The following is a 20847-nucleotide window of genomic DNA, read 5'->3' on the forward strand; positions in this document are numbered from 1 at the left end:
GGACTCATCAATCTCCACGATTTTCCCTGGCCCTCCGATTTTCTCCGTTTTAGTTTCTACAAAATTAATTAAAATGTCGGTTACATAACTGCGCCAGTCGGCTACAGCTTCTGAAAAAATACCGAGCTCACATTGAATTCTATCGTACGAATAACCCATGAATATTTCGTGCACTAGAGCTCAAATGACAGCAATTGGAAGTTTAGTGCCGGTAAAAAAGGAGAAATGTCTAATACTTTTTTTTTACCGTTACAGCGATTATTTCTTCCACCGTGACCACAATACCATATACGGCCGTCCTCGGAATCGGCTCTTTTAACCATCTTCATCTGTGATACACATTTCTCCCACTTCATTGAAGAAGCAATAAGCGAGGTTTCCTCCAAAAATTTAAAATAAATTTCTTCTAACCCTTGTAACAATTTGTAAACAAATCTTTGATTAGGAAAGCCAGGCTGGCCAAAATAAGTCTCAAAGGACAATTTTTTGATTCCCATACCAACAATTCTTGGTACTTATCAATAACAACTTTCATCTTAGAAACAGACATCTTTGAAGGAATTCGAAGATATGAATTAAATTTTAAAATGGTGCGGAAATGCACAAATTTTCAGTAACCAATCAGCGAACTGATTACAGCTCGTTAATGCACAAATATTCTATAACCAATCAGAGAGCTTATTACATCACGCCTAGAATTAAAATTATTTAAAAATTCATACATAATAAAAGCATTTTTTTTAAAAAATGCAAAATTAAATTGTATTTTAATATTTAACAGCCATAAATAATGTTTAAAACAATAGATTAAATTTATACATATTAAAACCAATTACTTTTAAAGTAAGGTGACGTCATTGATTACATCATCCACAATATAAAATTTCATAAAGTAACATAAACAATAAAATTTTTATTTCAAATAAAAATGCAAAATTAAATTGATTTTTAATAATTAGAAGCCACAAATAATATTTAAAACATGGAATTTATGCACAATAAAACACATTATTTTTTAAATAAAATGGCAATAAAGTATCGGTTACCATAGATAACTTATCCAGCAGTGGGTTTACCATAAGTCGTATTACTCGCCAAAAGAAAAAACGCCAAAAAATCGCCAAAATTCGTGCAACCGTCTACCAAAGTAACACCGATAATCATATAGTATCTCAATATCTCACAGTAGTTATCTTTTAAACTGCTATAACGTTCAACAGAACTTATTTCAAAACAGAGAAAGGTAGAGAAAGCTAATCCAATCGCGCTGCGAATTCGCTACAGTAAACAACAGCAGTTTTCTAAACAAAACTGAGCTGAGGTGTTCTTTCTCTGACTTTATAGCTTTTTAAATCGGCCGCACGAGATTATTCTAGCAATTTCTCAAAATCAAAAAGAGATATTTATTTATTAAAAGTTAAAGGCACGTGCTCTTGTATTTTTAACTTTCCGGCTTAGCTTTCTGTTAATATCCATCATGCGCTGCACTGCACGGGAAATAAAACAATTTAATTTACAATTCTACTAACATTAGCTATTTAAATACCAAATCTGTAACAATATATTGTTTTATTGAGGTAAGGCTCCCTTCAAAGCTTGGGGTCCCCTGCGCCCGATAGATCCACCCGCCTCTGATCTCTGCATATCAGTTTTAGAATTAAACTAATTTTAACTTCTAAAAAACACAAAAAAAATTAAACTAATAGAGTTATTTTTATTTTTTCAGCATAAAGTGACATTACATGTTGAATGTCAGTAAAGCTAGAAAAGAATATACATACGTGACAAAACACTTGAATTACATAACATTGAACATTGCATTTGGATATCATGTGCTCTGAGGTCCACCAGCGACTGAACACTGGTAGCTCGGTCCGAGGTTCGAATGCCGCGAACGGGCTGGCTGTGTTTTCGTGGTTTTCCCCATGTGTAACGTGTATACGAGCCAGTTTCCCTTAGAAAGTCCTCCACGAAGGAATCCCTACCCTTAGGCAGATAGCCCTAGTGTGCTTTGCAATAATTAAATACACCACCACACTATCATGTGCTCTGAAGCTTTGTCCATACCATAGTTTCAAAATCAAAAGAGGTTTAACCCGAGCTTCGTTGCTCGGGTTATACTTTGCTTTCTCACAAAAACTGGGGAACAGCTTTAGTATAGCCCACCTTCAAAGTTTGGCGAATTTGGTTTGGCGCCAAAGCACATGAAATACGTTGTTTTGAAAAATGGTTGCCATCCAGATTTTCGACGAAACTCCGTGTTTAAAAAAATGGGAGCCATCTTGATTTCACCAGAAATCGTGGATAATAGAAATAAGTTTATGACTATTATACACGGTTTTAAGAGAAAGAAATATTAAGAAATGATTAATAAAAATGATTAAGGTTAAAAGGATGTAATTTTAAAAACAATACCGGAAACCTTTAGCTATTTCACCTTTAATAAATAATTTGGTGTGACGTCACAATGTATTCTCCATGCTACGCGTAATTTGTATTTTCTCTTTAAAAAAAAATAATGAATTGTTTATTATTGTAAATTAACATCAAATTCTTTAAATTTACATTTCTGAGCTTAGGCGTAACTGAAAATAAGTACAATAAATTGTTTATATTTAAAATTATCATGATACAGTAAGCGAATTCTACCAGTTATTACAACGATAAAGAACTTCGCAATCTCTCATACTTGTATTTCATACAGCTTCCATATTTTCAAAGATTTTTAAGCTTTAGGATTTAAACAAATAAAAAAAAGTTTTTTTTTAATTAATACTCTGGAACATATCAATTTTATCATATTTACAAATTAACGTTTTGCTACGTAACAACATAATCCCTTATATACCAGTAAGTAGACAATTTTCATTATTTTCTAAAAATTTTAAACTTCACATTAATGAAAAACAGGTTTTTAAATTTCTAAATCACATTATATTCTCTGTAGGCAGGCATACTAGAATTCTACACATAAATAAATAAAAAATTTAATTTCTCGCAATGAAAGAAAATATTATAAGAAAATAAATACTACAAATTAGGAACACTAAGCAATGCTTCACATACACACACACATACAGTGTCTCACAAAAGTGATGGGACACTTGTGCTTTACAAAAGGAAACTGTAGTAAAATAAATTTAAAAAAAACATGTAAAAATTTTTTGTGGGTGTGTTTCATACTTAAATTTAGTAACAATTACTACATAACATACATTTTCTCAAAATATTAAAATATCAATTTAATAAAAATACAATTGTTTAGAACGGAGCAAAAAATGGCTCACATAAGTGATGGGACACTTACTTTTCCATCAAATATTTATCCAAAAATTTTACTTTATAAAAGGTTTTAATATTTTGTTGGATTTTCTTTTACTTTTAAAACATAATTTAATCTTCTTGGGATGGATTCGACTAATTTTTTTGCGATTTCTGGAGTGATTTTACCCCATTCTTCTTGAAGCACCGATTTTAATTGTTGTTTTGAAGAAATGGTGTGTTTGCGAAATTCTTTCCTGGGTTTTCTCCACACCAAGATTTTACCGTCAGAATCAAATATATTAAATTTACTCTCATCAGCAAATATAACTTCATTCCAGTAATCAGAATTCTTATTTATGTTGGATTTTGCGAAAGCCAGTCTGAGGTTTCTATTCTTTTCACTCACGAAGAATTTTTTCCTGGCTGCTCTACCGTGATATCCAGCAAATCGAATTACTCTTCCAATAGTCTCAGGATTAACAATTACTCCATATAATGCTTGTAAATCAGCAGCAACTTTGGGAGCACTCATTCTTGGATTTTTTTTTAATATTTCGAACGATAATTCGCTTTAGTCCATTGGATAGCTTTGATGGTCGGCCAGGTCTTCTTTATCCTGAATCATATGATTCTTTTTATATCGTTTAATGATATTAAAAACTGTTGAATGACTCAGGTTAACGGTTTCAGCAGTTTCTCTAATAGAATTTCCACCTTCAATATGGAACTTAATAACTAATTTTCGAATTTCAGGCAAAGTTTCTTTTCGTTTAGCATTCATGGCTGCACAGAGATAAAAAACACAAAAATTCCAAAACAAACTGGAGAGAAATACTGCAGACGATTGCGATAAATTATTGCCAATTGCTTTGAGTAAAAATAAAAACCCCAAAAAATATTTTTATTGCTTACTTCAGACGATTTTTGTTGCATAGTACGTAGTAGTATCTAATGGTGTCCCATCACTTATGTGAACCATTTTTTGCTCCGTTCTAAACAATTGTATTTTTATTAAATTAATATTTTGAGAAAATGTATGTGATGTAATAATTGTTACTAAATTTAAGTATGAAACACACCCACAAAAATTTTTACATGTTTTTTTAATTTATTTTATTACAGTTTCCTTTTGTAAAGCACAAGTGTCCCATCACTTTTGTGAGACACTGTATTATCAAAGAACTCATATTATCAAGTGCGATTACGATTGCAAACACTACGTATTATAATGATGAGGTAAAAGTGACTTATAGGGTCAAAGTTTACAGTTTTGCTACTGTTGAGTAGATCGTCGGGCTATCGATATATATCGTAAGTCGGAAAGCATTATAAACATATAAAAACCAAAACATTAAAATACAATTTAAATGAAAAATGATGTCTTAAATATAATTCACAATTAAAACAACAATACAAATTTAAAATACACAAACGATATGTTAAACATTGCATATAAAATACGTTACATTACAGCTCGTCATCACACATTATCTCGTTTTCCTTTGTACACAACGATCCGTATTCGCCCGAAACACATCAAAGCTCGGTGTCCATGTACACATCCATCTATTTCCACCTTAAAAATATCAGAGAATTGCACAACCTCGGCATTGCGCACTACATTGGCTCTGCCCATGTACACATCGATCTATTTGCACTTAAAAAAAACATCCTATAATTGCACAAACTAGGCGACGCGCACAACCTCGGCATTGCGCACTACATTGGCTTTGCCCATGTACACATCGATCTATTTTCACTTAAAAAAACATCCTATAATTGTACAAACTAGGCACCGCGCAAAACCTCGGCAAAGCGCACTACATTGGCTTTGCCCATGTACACATCGATCTATTTTCACTTAAAAAAACATCCTAGAATTGCACAAACTAGGCACCGCGCACAACCTCGGCATAGCGCACTACATTGGCTTTGCCCATGTACACATCGATCTATTTTCACTTAAAAAAACATCCTAGAATTGCACAAACTAGGCACCGCGCACAACCTCGGCATTGCGCACTACATTGGCTTTGCCCATGTACACATCGGTCTATTTTCACTTAAAAAACATCCTAGAATTGCGCAAACTAGGCACCGCGCACAACCTCGGCATTGCGCACTACATTGGCTTTGCCCATGTACACATTGATCTATTTTCATTTAAAAAACATCCTAGAATTGCACAAACTAGGCACCGCGCACAACCTCGGCATTGCGCACTACATTGGCTTTGCCCATGTACACATCGGTCTATTTTCACTTAAAAAACATCCTAGAATTTCGCAAACTAGGCACCGCGCACAACCTCGGCATTGCGCACTACATTGGCTGTGCCAAGTACACATCGATCTATTTTCACTTAAAAAAACATCCTAGAATTGCAAAAACTAGGCACCGCTCACAACCTAGGCATTGTGCACTGCATTGGCTTTGCCCATATACACATCGATCTATTTTCACTTAAAAAACATCCTAGAATTGCACAAACTAGGCACCGCGCACAACCTCGGCATTGCGCACTACATTGGCTTTGCCCATGTACACATCGATCTATTTTCACTTAAAAAACATCCTAGAAATGCGCAAACTAGGCACCGCGCACAACCTCGGCATTGCGCACTACATTGGCTCTGCCCATGTACACATCGATCTATTTTCACTTAAAAAACATCCTAGAACTGCACAAACTAGGCACCGCGCACAACCTCGGCATTGCGCACTACATTGGCTCTGCCCATGTACACATCGATCTATTTTCACTTAAAAAAACATCCTAGAATTGCACAAACTAGGCACCGCGCACAACCTCAGCATTGCGCACTGCATTGGCTTTGCCCATGTATATAGTGATCTCTTTTTACTTAAAAATCAGAAATTGAATAAATTCTGCATTGCTCATATACTAAGAAATCTGCTTTCACTTAAAAGAAATCGGAGAATTGCAGAAATTCGCGCATAAGCAACTCCATTGATTCGCGTTGGGAAAAAAAAAAAAAAAAAAAAAAAATGTTTCTAGAAAAATTGAGCTTACTACAGGCGAATCAACATCCTAGCCTAATTGATTTCTCAGCCGTACATTTCTTGCAAATACTACCATTCGATGACTTTTTCTGACTAACTAACCAGCATGGTATCTTACATTTTTCACAGAAAACGTTATCCTTCAATAATCGACAATCCATCAAAAATCCTCTAAAAAGTTCATACTCTATTGTTAATTCATACATAAAATATCTGTTCCCAAAATTTTACGCTTCTTTGAAAACTCCCACCTTAAATTTTCCTTTATTATCTCCTGATATTTAATTACAACATCACTAACAGCAGTTTTAGAGCAAGCAATAACTAAACGCAAAAATATCACCTCAAGTAGCCAAAAATATATACGAGTATACAAAATAGTATTCACGGTATCTGAGCGTTAAACAATCGCCAATAACAGTGTTACGAATTGTGTATTTAGATATTAATTTTAGTAGAATTCTAATTTAAAATGTTGTATTTCCTCCTGCAACGCAGCGTGAGACAAATTTTAAGAGAAATCTATACCGGAAAAGTAAGAATACAGGGCACGTGCTTTGAGTAAACGGATATGTCGGTAATTTGTATTGAAATTGAATAAATGTAACTGACTACTAAATTAGCTGTAACCGTAATTCCATCCTCTTGTTTACATTGCGTTTGGCAAATAGTATGGGTTACCAGATCATATCATTTATCGCCGCTCTTGGTGATATTTTTTTTGTTTAAAATTCCAGGTGGGCTATACTAAACCTGTGCCAAAACGGGTTTAAGGATTTTGCCAAAAATTTCTGATTTTCAACTTTATGCCGTCTTGGCCTTTTTAACCTTGCAAGCTTAACTTTCAACGTATCCATTATATAAAAAAAAAAAAAAGCAAGTGTAATTTACTTACAAGTACTCTTCCTGTCGTGAAACGTCAGATTTTCAAACGGGGATCTTCTTTATCGAACAGCCTCAACATTTTCCAGAAACTGTAATATTTAATGACTTTACTCAATAAAACTCAGATGCATATAACAAAAAGGACATGTTTATTCTGTATCTTTTGAATTCTACAACATAACCATAAGCTCTCGAGGAGATACATCGCTATTGCCACAAAGGAACTTTTAACATAAAAAATAATTGTTGCTAATTGAAGATATAAATGCTATCATAATACATTAATATTTAACAACACGGCACTTAGTTAAGCACACAGCATTGGGGATGGTGCAGAGAGGATGCTCAGAACGTTTCCAGTGACGGCTTAATTTCTAAAATTAGAAGTGCCAGAGCCCTATATATGTTATACAATAAACGGTAAATAGTTAATTAGTAAAATATAATTTTGAATCTTGTTTTAATTGGAACTCTGGCTGGAATTATAATTTCATTCAAAAACTAAGAAATAGCTCATCTGATCATGAGTCGAATTAAAGCTCTGAATGTGAAAATATACAGTATAATATACTACTTCAAGGAAGATAGAAACAAAAACCGTTCATTTTCCAGAGCACCAATGAAAAACGTTAAAGCGTCAATGATGAGAATAGAGAGAATGCTCTGAACAGTAATAGAATATGGAGGAAATTTTAACGGAGGATGTGTAGGTATGAAGACAAAGAGTGAAGAGTCCACCACAGTTCTCTTGTCGATATAATTCTAACTGACAAGCAGAATGTGACAGGGAAAAACTGTTTTTCGAATCCCAGGATTAACTGAGAACAAAGTTACATGTGGCAATTTTCTTCCCTCACACTTGGTTACATTGTTCCCCAAAAAGGGTGAAAGTACTCTTTTCTGAGGGAAGATGGTAGGGTTGGAACGAAAAAAATTACCCTCATGAATTCATTGGACTTCTCTATGAGAATAAGCCTTTGACATGTGGGTGTGGGCTTTATTTTTCCTTAAGAGTCTCAACTTCCATTCAAGGATTTGTTCCCCAAGGAAAAAGAGGCATTCATTCAGAATATAGAACCGACTTTTAATTATATTTTATTATTAAAAATAAAATTTTCGAGATCAAAATAATTTTCTGCTGCAACCTTACAAAAAAGAAATGCCGGAACCTTCTTATTTTGGGCTCCGGTGTGCTTCGGCTAGAATTACAATTTATCTAAGAAATTCAGAAGTACCGGAGCTGGGTTCCACCGCAATTTAAGCTTTGTTTCCAGTAAATAAATAAATAAAAAAGAATTTACATGGATGAGGGGACTTTATAAGCATTCCTTTCTTCTGGATAGGAATGGAACTCTCTTGGTCCGCTTCCAGCGAGATGTCTAAGATCAGTGGCTGGACGGTATTTAGTGTGGAAGTGTTACGAAATTTCCAGGAGCGGTGAGATAGCTTCCCCGCAAAGCAGGTTTAGGGTTGCCAGAAAATGGCAAAAGAAGGCAGGGTAGCCACATTTGGCGAGAAATCGCCCATTTGGTGACATTTGGCCGCAAAATTGGCGATATGGCGTTGACGGATGGAGAACCTTCTGGAACAAATTGTTATCAGTTTAGCCCAAAAATTCTCGAACACAAAGCAAACGCTATATAAACCTTGCTGGTACGTGGAGAGTCAGTTAGTGAGAGTCCATCGAGTTAATAGACAGTCAGTGAGTGCCGAGTTGATCGAAGAGTGAACCGAAAGAGTCTCTGATTGTATCGCGGTTAGAGCATCGTCGAGAGAGGGTGTTAAGATTCGAGAACGACTAAACTGAGGAGTCGGGAGCTGTACTCTAGTGTATCATCGAGTGCATCACCAGTTGTAGCGTGAGAGCCTTGAGAGTAAGTGAAGTTCTGGGAACGACCGAGCAAAGTCGGGAGCTGTACTCTGATGCTTTGCAGTGAAGCTGTCTCCACCGTTATAGCCTGATAGTGTGAAGGCTATGTCGCTGATCGTGTCAGTGTGTTTATTGTAGTTCTTCGACGACTGTGTAAACGTGTTATTGGAGCTGTTTTGAATAATACTGGTCAATAAAGTGTGTTCCAATACATCAAGTGCTGTTGTCATTATTCTCTCCAAATCCGCAAGAACCCCGTATGTATGTAAAGTAAAGGAAGAAAATAACGTAACAGAAGGAATATCCCTGCGCTGATTGCAGAAGGGTCAGTAAGAGAGCTCCATTTAGATCTCACGACGCACTCGAGAATTTGAAAAATAAACGTAGGTAGTTCATGAGATATATATTAACCATTATTAAAATGCATTGCACTTAACAGGTAAGATGTTTGTCTTTGAATGAATATATATGCCTCAAACCTTGCTCTGAAGGCGCGGTTATTCGGCTATCTCCCAATTTGCTGTAGGCATAGGAAATTCAAAGCGAGAGAAATTCATGCAAATAAGAAATTAAAGAAGCAAGGAAGACGTACATCATTACTTAAAAACTTTATACAGAAATCAAAGTTATTTATTTATATATTTTATTTATTCTGCGTTACACATATTTGAAACAGTAATGATTTGAAGGCATAACCTTATTTTCCATATCATTTTCTTTCATGTTCACTAGATGACAGCACTAATCAACAAAAAGTTTCACTTATAACTTTCACTAACACTAGAAAACAAATAAGAAATACCGAAAATATCAAATGCTCTGACTGTTATTAATTCCACCAAAATAAATAATTAACATCCACATAAAAGATAGCGTGAAACGAAACTAAAATATGTTGAGTGTGCTGGCAAAATGCTCCCTGGTTGAGATGCAAATTCCGAGTTTCCTGCAGGGCTGCATTTGTAGCATAAGCAGCATTTTGCAGTATTGAACACGTTTTTTAAAACACAAATAAATGCAAATATACCTCCCGTAACAGAATTTAAGAAGAGTGAAATAAATTAAATATTACACAAATTTAATTTCATGTGTACGAATATGAAAATTTCTTAACCAAAGATATTGAACGAAATTTAATTTTCTAACCTTCAGGGACAGTGTAGTCAGTGCCGGATTTACGTATAAACTGCACAAGCTATAGCTCAGAGCCCCCACTTTCTTCGGGCCCCCTTAAAAAATTGTACTGTATCCCATATTAAGAAAAGAAATGTCTCATATCCATCTCTATCTCAAATAGCTAAGAATCTCGTCAAATCTGGTCCTGAGTATAGTTCAAAGCTACAATATTGTTCTTCCTTTTTAAGTTTTTCGGGTGAGTTCTTGGGATAAAATAAGATTACAAAAACCTTTTCGTGAATACAGGCTACTTTATTTTAATTATTTATTTATTGTACACGCAACATCAAGATCCATCACTCTCGAAAAAAACATATATCTATACTATGTAAGAGGCCGATCGTTTGCATTCTATGGATTAACCAACCCTGATATATAATTTTGAAATATTCCTTTCATTCTATGAATTCGTCTAGGTAAATTACTTCATTTCGTCAAGCCTAACTAGATCCGTGCTAATAACCCGTATGGAAATTCATTATGCTTTGTCTGTACTGTCAGGCTCCCGTTTGCGTTTTTTCGCCAAGATCCGAAAAAGAAATATTTACTTCAATATGGGTGGCAACAGTAGTTTGTAGTTAGTTTGAGTTTGCTGTTAAAAAGGAAAAGTAATGCGGTTGATTCATTATTAAATAGCTGTGATGCGAAAAAACATGTTTTTGGTACTGGTTTCTTATTGAATAAAAGCTTAAAACACTTAGTGATTGATTTTGTTCCTAAATCACCCCGACTTTGCAAAATTCGGCTAAGGGGAAAGTTTTTTAATTATAGTATTATCAATGGACATGCACCTACAGAGGACAAGGAAGAGAAGGAAATTTTTTATGAGGAACTATGTTATACAGATCTTGTCCCAAGCATGACATTAAAATTGTCATGGGTGATATGAATGCTAAATTGGGTAAAGAGGATGAATTTAGACCAACAATTGGAAAGCATGGCTCACATGATAGTACTAATGACAATGGACAGCGGCTAGTACTTTTTGCTTCTGAACACAACATGATAATACCACTATGTTCAGCCACAAGAGAATACACAAGATGACTTGGCGTTCACCTGATGGAGAAACCTGGAATCAAATTGATCACGTACTCATCGATTCTAGGCATTCTTCCGATATCCAGGATGTTAGAACTTATCGAGGCGCCACCTGTGATTCCGACCACTAGCTGGTTATTGCTAAACTAATTGCTAAAATTTCAAACGCTCGAAAGATACGGAGAGAAAGGCAGAAAAAGTTTGATTGTGAAAAGCTGAAAATTGAAGCAATTGAACGAAATTTCCAGTACTCATTCAGGGAAGAATTAAGATCTAAAAATATGATTGAACTGGAAACTCTGGAAAATAAGTGGAGCTTGCTCAAAGACTCGATCACACGTTCAGCTGACAACACACTGGGATATATAGAAAAACCCAAACCAAGGGATTGCTTTGATAATGAATGCTTCTTTGTAACACAGGCAAAAAGAGATGGTCAAAATATGGTCCAGAAGCGACATTCAAGACTCTCTGTTGAGGGATATAAGAGATCTAGAAAACAGAAGATCCACCGGCTTAAGAAAAGACTTTTTCACGACGACCCATTTAAGGATGGTGAACATCTGAGGGGGGTCCAATGAAAGCCGTGCTTTCTATCGTGAAATTAATCTTAGCCACAAAGATTTTAAGCCTAGAACTACTGCCTGTAGAAATAAAAAGAACATCATCCTAAATGACAGAAAAGAGGTACTCCACAGGTGGAATGAGCACTTAAGTCATTTGTTGAACGACCATACACGGGATGGGTCTTCAACCTACCCAAATACCTCTGTAAACACCGATAATATCCCGCCACCAACTTTGGCAGAAGTTAGAGAAGGAATTAAAAAGCTCAAAAATGACTTAATTACTTCAGAACTCATTAAAAGTGCTGCAGGCCAAAACATTGAGGAAATACACCACTTCATCGAATCAGTTTGGAACCAAGAAATTTTACCCAAAGATTGGAAACTGAGCATCATCTGCCCTATACAAAAAAAAAAAAAAAAAAAAAAAAAAAAAAAAAAAAGATACATTTTTGGAATGTATCAACTATAAGGGAATCAGTCTCCTTTGTGGTTTCTACAAACTCTATTTTCCAATATACTTTATACTGGTAACTTATACAGAAAATATTGTGGGTGATTACCTATGTGGTTTCCGCAAAGGAAGATCTACAGCAGAACAAATCTTTAACATTAGGCAAATTTTGGAAAAACTAATGAATTGCATTGCAGCGCACCACCTTTTTGTTGATTTTAAGACTGCCTACGATTCAATAAACAGAAAATATATAATTGAAGCTATGGGAGTATTTGCAATACCTGAAAAACTTATAAATTGGTCACCATTATTCTTATTGAGACAAAACTTAGGGTTAAAATCCAGAATCATCTTTCTGAGCCTATTGTTGTTTCACATGGGTTCAGACAGGGTGATGCACTGGCTTGCTTGCTTTTTAACCTTGCCCTTCAAAAAATCATAAAAGACACCAACATTAATACTTGTAGAACGATCTTTAACAAATCTCTTCAGATTTTTGCGTTTGCTGACGATATTGACATAGTCGCACGCAGTTCCGAGTCAATTAGAGAGACTTTTACATCTGTAGAGGCTGCAGCCAGCAAAATGCATCTAGCAATCAACCAAAATAAAACTAAATACATGCCATGTGGTAATAACAGAAATTCCTATTTTGAAATTGGGAATTACAAATTTGAAACTGTTAGCAATTTAAATATTTAGGATCAGAGGTTAATAATCTCAATGATTTAATGCCCGAGATCCGTAGTAGAGCCAAAGATGCTAACCGATGTTTTTTCGGTCTAAAAAAATACTTGAAGTCTAACTTCATTAGCAGAAAAACGAAGATTTTAATTTACAAAAGCTTAATCAGACCCTTTCTTACATACTCTGCTGAGACCTGGGCGATGACAGAAAAAGCTAAAAGTATTATTTCTGTCTTTGAAAGAAAACATTTTGAGAAGTATTTTTGGTGGCATAAAATGTAACAATATCTGGAGAAGAAGAACTAACTCTGAACTCTATAAATGCTTTAAAGAAATAGATATAGTAAAATATATAAGGATTCAGAGATTTAAATAGGCAGGACACCTGTGCAGAATGGATGAAAATCGAGTAACTAAAAAGATCTTCTCGGCCAGCCCATTCGGCACTCGAAAAAGAGGAAGACATAAATGGCTCGACTGCTTGGAAACAGACTTAAGAATTTTAAAAGATAACCAATTGGATGTCCATGGCCAGGAATAGAAGAGCTTGGAATTCGATTCTGAGGAAGGCAAGGGCCCATCCTGGGCTGTCTGGCCATTGAAGAAGAAGAAGAAGAAGATTCATTATGAAACATGTTGTCGGTCATATAAATTAAAAAGGAAATGGAGAATAGTCTTTGTTTTCGTTTTAATACAAGAATTGTAATTAACTTCATCTCTAAATTGAACTATTATTTCAAAACTTTATCAGCCTCTTTATGGCGCAGCCAGTTTCTTTTTAAAAAAATAACAAAGAATAGTTGAATTTTTTCCGTGCAAGTTTCTAAGTAGTCACTATTTCTACGCTATTTCATCGTATCGAGTCGCTGTCGCCGACACTCAAAAGAAATATTTACTTGAATATATATGGCAACAGTGATTCGCAGTTCGTTATCAAAAAAGGAATAAAATGCTTTTGTTCTTATAGTCTTTCTTCGTTTTCGATTTAATAAATGAGTTCTAATCAACTTTATCTCTAAATTCCACTATATTTCAAAACTTTATTTTTCCTTATATTACATTCTATCCTATATCTTATCATATTATCTTTTCTCGAATCTTTATCAATGTTCTTTGGAAAAGATTCACGAGTTTTGGTTGCATAGATAGAGATAAAAATAATATCTATGAATATTAATACAAACTGACTATTGTTTCCTCGAAATCTTCAATAGAAAAAGAAAGGACCAATCTATGCTTGAGTTAACTTTAGTAACGCCAGTATACCCAGAAAAATAGAATAACACACCAGAAATAATATAAATATTACTGAGAAACTCTGAGAGAGAGAAATAAATTTATCTATACTTCATATTCCGATTTAATTATTAGATAATAAGAAATTTTTATGCACAGAAAAATAAAATAACATATATAAATTATTTTAATAAATTACTGGAAAGAAACAAATATAATCAAAAAGGAAAGTTTATATTTTTCTCGCTAAAAACCCACACAAGAAATGTTTGGTAACCAATGTTTGGTAACCACACCAAAAACCAATTTTTTGGTATTTCAGACGTTTATTCCACGCAATTTTCAAAATTTAATCTCTCATGCTCAAGGTCGTAAATGAATCGTTCATCATTATAATAATGTGCGTGCAGGAATAAACCAATGCTGTAAGCTACAGCTTCGTGGAAGGCCCTTTCAATAATCACCCCACAGGAGAAGGAAGTAACTGACAATTCTTTGAAACTAATCATAAAAAACCTTAAAATTAATGATACATAAATAATACAAAAAATCTTAAAAGATTCAGATTTTAACTGTCTCCCAAGAGGACTCTTTTTTAAACTTTAAATGTTTTTTATCATCAGAGGTTACTATTGGATATAGCCCAGGTGAAACAGCAGGACGTTGGTTTAATCCTAGCATACGGTACACACGGCGAATTTTGGCGATATTATGATTTTGGCGAATTTTGGCGATATTATGATGAGAAGTAAATGCGGTATTTATGCAGTCCATGACGCATTTGATGTTGGTTACAGTTTTCAAAATCGCGCCAAAGCTGTATCGTATACAAGGATGTTACTCAAACGTTTTATGGGATACTACATTTAGACATCTTGGAAATATTACGTATTTGAAAAATGAAAAAAAAAATATAATATATATATATATTATATTTGCATTATACCTTGCATAGTTTTGTAAAAATAGTTAATGATTTTTATGAGATATATTATAAATTAAATGCATTTTTATTTACATCAATCAGATTAAAAGAAAAAAATATTCCTAAGAACTGCATCTGTTGCTTTTAACTAGCTTAGTTTGCTAATAAGACACCGACAAATTAAATTTGAAAAAGAACTATCTTACATTTTGCCGAAAGACAGCAGTCCCGAATAAAAACCGTAATAGCTCAAGAAGAGCGAATATACTAAGCAAATACTCCTTAGCATAGAAAAAACTGTATTGTAAATTCCCAATATCACTTGCAGAGCAAATTCTAAAACACAATTCAGCTAATGCCTTTTCAGCGGTCTGTCTGAAGTACTCAGAAATCAATCATAAGTGATTCATGTTTTACTCTTCCTGATATGCATGCTGATCTATTGCTATATATCGAAGCCTATAACCAAATGGGCCATCACTTGTTCAATAAAATCAAATCTATAAGAGCCGATAATTCTAAGAGTGAGTATAGTGAGTCCTTCAAAGAAAAGCTTTAAAGAGCCGCATCCTGATTTTGGGAGCAGTAGCTACACAGCGTTGCATGAACATGGAAGGGAAAAATCACTCCTACTGGGTTTCAAAGATGCTTTTTCCCGAAGTTTCTAGACTTCGGAGATTTGTTAAATGTCTCCAGTATCAAGAAATTGTTAAATGTCTCCAGTCTCCGCCAGAAGAGCTTTTGCATCTACCTTGCATTCTTCTTGAGTTAAAATAACAATTGAAACGTTGTTCAAGTTAGAAGCGGAGAAATATACAATTGTATAGAAGAATTGAATATTTATTTATAAAATATGCATCCGCAAATTCAGTTAAATGCAAAATAAACCTTAAATCTAGTATTCTAAATGCAAGAATTAAAGAAATAAATGCCTAAAACAATACACAAAAACTACAGTGCAACCAAAATTATTTAAATGTTTGAAGAAATTTACGATACTATGACCTGATTTCATGAATGTTTTTAATTATAAAATTCATTAAATTCATACAACAAAATGTGAAAGCTCTAGATATCCCATTCTGTCCATAGTGCAATGAACTTTCCTATAGATTCTTCATTTTTTCGTAACAGATGAAACGGATTATTAGTTAATAGCGAAACACTTTTTAGATTTTTATCCCTTCTGTAAGAATGGTTTCGAAGATTTTATGGCCTGTTTGATATCAGTGATTGCATTAGATTTGTAGCGCCTTTCTGTATTACAGATTCTATCATTTAACTTATGAATGTTTGAGATAAGTTAAATTTAAAAAAGTGACACTTTAATAAATCGTAAATTAGACATTACAATTTCGTGTTAATATCGAAATCTAGTCCTAGTCTGCTTGGAAATCCTAGTCTGCTTGGAAAGAAGCAGTACTTGGCGGAGGCCGTAGAGATTCTCAAAAAATGACTGAAGTTGAAAAATACCCTGCTTCTAGTAATTTTTATTAGTGACGTAGTGAGAGAATATTTAGGTACTTTATTTGAAAGGAATTGATTTTTGATTCCAAAGCAAATTGTCTAGATTGTCTATTATAGCAAATTGTCTATTATTTCCGAGAAGAGAATCAACTTTCTAGTTGCCTATTCTGGTTTTAGTTTTAACTCACCAGCAGTAAATAAATAAACAATAAACCGTACAATAATAATCTTACCGAATTTTAAATTCGTATTTGCCCCCCATGTTGTAAATTGATTGTTAAGAGGACAAGTGTAGTTTCTAACACTTCATAAGGAACTGTGTATGAAATACCATTAGGTGAACATATGTTTAAGAACATTTAAGTGGTAGAAAACGAGTGTTTGCCGAGTGAAAAACGCATCTTGCCGTTCGGCGCATTTTCTGACGATCCTAAAGTCTGAAGTCCCGTGACTCACTAAATTCGAAAAATTTTCCATCTCTAAATTCTACTACCTGGTGCTTCTCTAACATCTAAAATTTTGCCTCTCTAAAATTCTGCCTTTCGGTGCGGCTGCACCGGTTACACTACCTCAAGTGTCGGCTGTGGGTGATGAATCAATATTTACAAGAATCTATCGCCGAAGATTCGGACTACTTTAAAACTGAAAAAGCGTACTTTTTACTGCATCAAGCTGTAATTAGAGAAAGCAAAGAAACCACAAAACTTCGCGTTGTCTTCCATGCATCATCAATTGCTGAAGGTAAACTCAGATTAAATGATTGTTTAGAATCAGACGTTTCGTTCCATTTTAAACCTATCTCATTACTTTTTAAATGACATAAATTTGGGCTTATATCTTTTGAAAGAGGCTGTTAGCACGTTTTTAGACGATTCCGCTTTGCTATAAAAAGAAATCTTCAGCTTGGAATTTCTTTTTTTTTTTTTTTAACTGCAACTATGTTTTTGAAAGTATAAATTACCGTCTGCCACTTGACAGTTTTGTTTTCATGCAAAATATCACTTTTAAGAAAGCAGTGGAAGAAAGGCTATGTTTGTGTTCCTTCCGAAGAAAAATATTTAAATCTAGTTAATAAAAAAACGTTGTAAAAGCCGTGGTTTTTCGATATCTAAAGCTATGATGGACAATGTTGTCAACAACAAAGGAAAAAAACGCCAAAATTTAGCTTCAAGTGGAAAAAATTGTTCTAAATACGTATCCAAGGATAAAAAACTGAATGTTTCGAATGTTGCAAAAGTAAGATCTTTATGTTAGTAATGTTAAAAAAAAATGCGCCATGGTCAAAGGACAGTTGCAAAATCATTGAAATGCTCAGTGTCAACTGTAAATAAAGTGATTAATGCTGATTTGAATCTTAAAAAGGTGAAAAAGCCTGAAGTGCATCGTTTTTGTCCATGACATATCGCCGAACGTAGAACGCCCTCCAGAATTCTTTACGAGAAATATTTATACGGACAAAAATTAAAAAACGTCGTCACAATAGACGAATCTTGAGTACTCTTAAATGACTGTAATAAAAAGAGATCCATTTACTACCATAAAAGAGGAGAAAATAATCTTAAAACATGGTTAAAGAAATCTAAAGAAAGGTTTTCTAAGAGATTTATGATTGGCTCTGTTTTATCATACAACGGCAAATTCAAAATGAGGAGAGTGGAGAAAAATGTTAAGGTCAATTCCATATATTATCAAAAATATATTTTACACCCAATTTTCAAATATGAAATACTTCTGTTTATTACAGTGTGATAAATCAGTAGATCTCCATCAAGACGAAACAAGCAGAGACAAGTCAAAATCTACTGTTAATTTCCTGGAAAAATGGAACAAGAAACGGGTATCAAGGTTATATCCCTCGTTCGTATCTCTATCTCTTAATCTATCAGCAAAGTATTTTTGCGCTTTTGAAGTTTTGAAACGCGGGTTGTCCACTCGTCGACCTACAACCTCCTTAGACTTTGGAAAGCTGTTCAAGAGCAAATGGATAAAATAACACTTTTGATACTACCAAAGTCTTTATTATCTTGAATATTACGGTGTATAAAGATACCGAAGAATAAGGGTTATCAAACAGAACATTTTAGGCAAAATATTTTTGTAATTACAATGAAAATCGTCTAAAATGTGTGCAAACAGCCCTTGCAGTTGTGTCTCTGGAACAATGACATTCAAGCATTATCAGCATAGTTTTCATAATGTTTAATATAATATTTCTTACTATCGGAAATATCAACATGGAATTATTGCCGTATAATGACTAGTAAAATAAATGCAGAAATTAATCTGTTAATTTGTGAGCCGTTAACTACGTTCCCAGTGCCGTCGTTTATTCGAATTAAGCTTTTCATTAAAGATTCTAAAACCACTAAAACCTTTAAACCATTAAAGATATATGTATATACACTTAAATATTCGGAACATACAATGTAACGAAATTAGCATTTAAAATACACTCATATTTATACTGATATCATCATAAGTTTCGCAACTAATTTTGCCATAGAAATTGATAATACTGTTAGCACATTACCTTTCTGCATAGATTAAATAACACTACATAAAACAGTTATAATCAGTATGAGATGAAAAAAGCCATGAATTATTATTATAAATTTTCCTGGTGCTTTAATAGGGTGCTAGAAAGATAGCCGAAACCAAAAGGAAAAATAGTAATTAACTACTCAGCCTGGTGTTAATACTAATGAAGTATACAGAATTATAAAGTGCGACATAAGATTCTTATGAAACTAATAGCACGATAAAATAAAATAATGAACAGGTAAATACATAGAAGAATAATGAGGTTCCTTTGGTTTTGAAACATTACTGGGATCAAAGAAACGATAAATCATTAGAAATAATTGAACGTACGGATGAAATATGTGAAGCACTTTCTTATCGCTGTTGATCTATAATTGTATGGCTGAGTATAACACCTGGAGATCTATCAAAGAAGGTGAGAAGTTTTCTTATTCGCAAATTTCTATGATTTAAGGAAATATTTTCAGAAAAGAAATAAAAAAAAAGTGAGTCAAAGGTTTAAATAATCTTATTCATGAAAGTAAATTATTATAATTAATCACCGGCTTAATTGTACTTTAATTAAGCAAACCTGCTAAGACAATAATGGTAGAAGTACTTTACACTTATTGTAGGACTTATTTTAATCAGCTTGTTATTTTTCTACATTTAATCTGCCTTGTACTTATGTTTCTTTCATTAGCTCCTCAAGAAATGTTAAGTGGTTTTAGATTTCGGTTGAAAGTGAAAGTTGAGAGAGAGTGTTAGGCAATACTTCTAATAACGACATTCTTTTTTTTTCCTCTCACTTACATCCACGCTAGTTTCAGTGAATGGCTTCTAGACTAATTATAAGGTATTTCTCCCGCCTTCTTGGCATGCCTTCGTGGTGTGGTAGTCTGCACGTAGGGCGTGTATTCCAGAGGTTTGTGGTTCGATTCCCGGCGGAGGTGTTTGCATATTTTTCACGACAGCCTGCTTCCAGAAATACCTAACGACTCTACACTGGCGCCCGAACTAAAAAATGGTGGTAGGTGATGATTCTCTACCATCTGGATTTGGAGATTGGGTCCATTAAAACTCCATCGCCCTTTAAAAGGAGGAGTACATAAAGTATTTCTCCTCACTTCTTGGCATGCCTTCATGGTGTGGTGGTCTGAACGCTGGGCATGTATTTCAGAGTTCCATGGCTCGATTCCAGGCGAAGGCATTTGCATATTTTTCATGACTGCCTGCTTCCAAAAATACCTAACGACTTTACATAGTTACTATTTATGTTTAAAGATTGCGCATCTTTAAGAGCCGGATAGATAGCATTTGGTATACTATTTGTGTTATATATATATATATATATATATTTAACCTCGAGGTATTCCAAGAACTTCGCAAAAAACGTAATTGAATTAAACAAGTGTTTAATTTAATGTACATTATCTGTAACTTTACAGTATCATTATAATTTAATTTTTCTGTTATAAAGCGAGTTTCTTGAAATTTTTAAAGTTTTAACGTGATACATATTCTTAATTTTAAACTTTTAAGAACGTAAATTTATCTATCTAAACAGAATTCTCATAAAAGTTCTCTCTCCCTCAGATATGCTGAAAGCATAGCACGCATTTGTAAAGTTCCAGACTGGTTTTGTGTGAGTTTCAGGTGTTTTTTCCGGCAGAACATTTTAAATCAAAATTATATGTGCTATTATTAATTTCTTTAAAGAATGATACTTA

The 20847-nt window shown here is 33.9% G+C and overlaps 1 long non-coding RNA gene across 1 annotated transcript in view; it reads right to left on the bottom strand.

Annotated features, from left to right (window-relative positions):
- Positions 1 to 20847, bottom strand: part of LOC146998014 (uncharacterized) — a 67823-nt gene that overhangs the window by 30669 nt on the left and 16307 nt on the right. Inside the window, exon 2 of the long non-coding RNA XR_015040215.1 lies at positions 7184 to 7262. This is a non-coding gene — a long non-coding RNA (uncharacterized LOC146998014). The remainder of the gene's footprint in view (positions 1 to 7183; positions 7263 to 20847) is intronic.

Source organism: Stegodyphus dumicola, chromosome 3 (assembly GCF_044657685.1).
Source record: "Stegodyphus dumicola isolate Sdum_Otavi_A_Nest chromosome 3, ASM4465768v1".
NCBI classification, from domain to species: domain Eukaryota; kingdom Metazoa; phylum Arthropoda; class Arachnida; order Araneae; family Eresidae; genus Stegodyphus; species Stegodyphus dumicola.